Here is a 2,232-nt window from a genome sequence, read left to right on the forward strand (position 1 = left end):
ATATATCAATCTTTATGTCTCGACCATTTCGAGACTCCTCGTCATGTCCGTGATCACATCCGGGACTCCGAACTAACTTCGGTACATCAAAACTCATAAACTCATAATATAACTGTCATCGAAACCTTAAGCGTGCGGACCCTACGGGTTCGAGAACAATGTAGACATGACCGAGACACGTCTCCGGTCAATAACCAATAGCGGAACCTGGATGCTCATATTGGCTCCTACATATTCTACGAAGATCTTTATCGGTCAGACCGCATAACAACATTCGTTGTTCCCTTTGTCATCGGTATGTTACTTGCCCGAGATTCGATCGTCAGTATCTCAATACCTAGTTCAATCTCGTTACCGGCAAGTCTCTTTACTCGTTCCGTAATACATCATCTCATAACTAACTCATTAGTTGCAATGCTTGCAAGGCTTATGTGATGTGCATTACCGAGAGGGCCCAGAGATACCTCTCCGACAATCGGAGTGACAAATCCTAATCTCGAAATACTCCAACCCAACATGTACCTTTGGAGACACCTGTAGAGCTCCTTTATAATCACCCAGTTACGTTGTGACGTTTGGTAGCACACAAAGTGTTCCTCCGGCAAACGGGAGTTGCATAATCTCATAGTCATAGGAACATGTATAAGTCATGAAGAAAGCAATAGCAACATACTAAACGATCGGGTGCTAAGCTAATGGAATGGGTCATGTCAATCAGATCATTCATCTAATGATGTGATCCTGTTAATCAAATGACAACTCTTTGTCCATGGTTAGGAAACATAACCATCTTTGATTAACAAGCTAGTCTAGTAGAGGCATACTAGTGACACTCTGTTTGTCTATGTATTCACACATGTATTATGTTTCCGGTTAATACAATTCTAGCATGAATAATAAACTTTTGTCATGATATATAAGGAAATAAATAATAACTTTATTATTGCCTCTAGGGCATATTTCCTTCAGTCTCCCACTTGCACTAGAGTCAATAATCTAGATTACACAGTAATGATTCTAACACCCATGGAGCCTTGGTGTTGATCATGTTTTGCTCGTGGAAGAGGCTTAGTCAACGGGTCTGCTACATTCAGATCCGTATGTATCTTGCAAATCTCTATGTCTCCCACCTGGACTAGATCCCGGATGGAATTGAAGCGTCTCTTGATGTGCTTGGTTCTCTTGTGAAATCTGGATTCCTTTGCCAAGGCAATTGCACCAGTATTGTCACAAAAGATTTTCATTGGACCCGATGCACTAGGTATGACACCTAGATTGGATATGAACTCCTTCATCCAGACTCCTTCATTCGCTGCTTCCGAAGCGGCTATGTATTCCGCTTCACACGTAGATCCCGCCACGACGCTCTGTTTAGAACTGCACCAACTGACAGCTCCACCATTTAATGTAAACACGTATCCGATTTGCGATTTAGAATCGTCCGGATCAGTGTCAAAGCTTGCATCAACGTAACCGTTTACGATGAGCTCTTTGTCACCTCCATATACGAGAAACATATCCTTAGTCCTTTTTAGGTACTTCAGGATGTTCTTGACCGTTGTCCAGTGATCCACTCCTGGATTACTTTGGTACCTCCCTGCTAGACTTATAGCAAGGCACACATCAGGTCTGGTACACAGCATTGCATACATGATAGAGCCTATGGCTGACACATAGGGAACATCTTTCATTTTCTCTCTATCTTCTGGAGTGGTCGGGCATTGAGTCTGACTCAACTTCACACCTTGTAACACAGGCAAGAACCCTTTCTTTGCTTGATCCATTTTGAACTTCTTCAAAATCTTGTCAAGGTATGTGCTTTGTGAAAGTCCAATTAAGCGTCTTGATCTATCTCTATAGATCTTTATGCCTAATATGTAAGCAGCTTCACCGAGGTCTTTCATTGAAAAAACTCTTATTCAAGTATCCCTTTATGCTATCCAGAAATTCTATATCATTTCCAATCAGTAATATGTCATCCACATATAATATCAGAAATGCTACAGAGCTCCCACTCACTTTCTTGTAAATACAGGCTTCTCCAAAGGTCTGTATAAAACCAAATGATTTGATCACACTATCAAAGCGTTTATTCCAACTCCGAGAGGCTTGCACCAGTCCATAAATGGATCGTTGGAGCTTGCACACTTTGTTAGCTCCCTTTGGATCGACAAAACCTTCCGGTTGCATCATATACAACTCTTCTTCCAGAAATCCATTCAGGAATGCAGT

This window comes from Triticum dicoccoides, chromosome 3A (assembly GCF_002162155.2).
Source record: "Triticum dicoccoides isolate Atlit2015 ecotype Zavitan chromosome 3A, WEW_v2.0, whole genome shotgun sequence".
NCBI lineage: Eukaryota > Viridiplantae > Streptophyta > Magnoliopsida > Poales > Poaceae > Triticum > Triticum dicoccoides.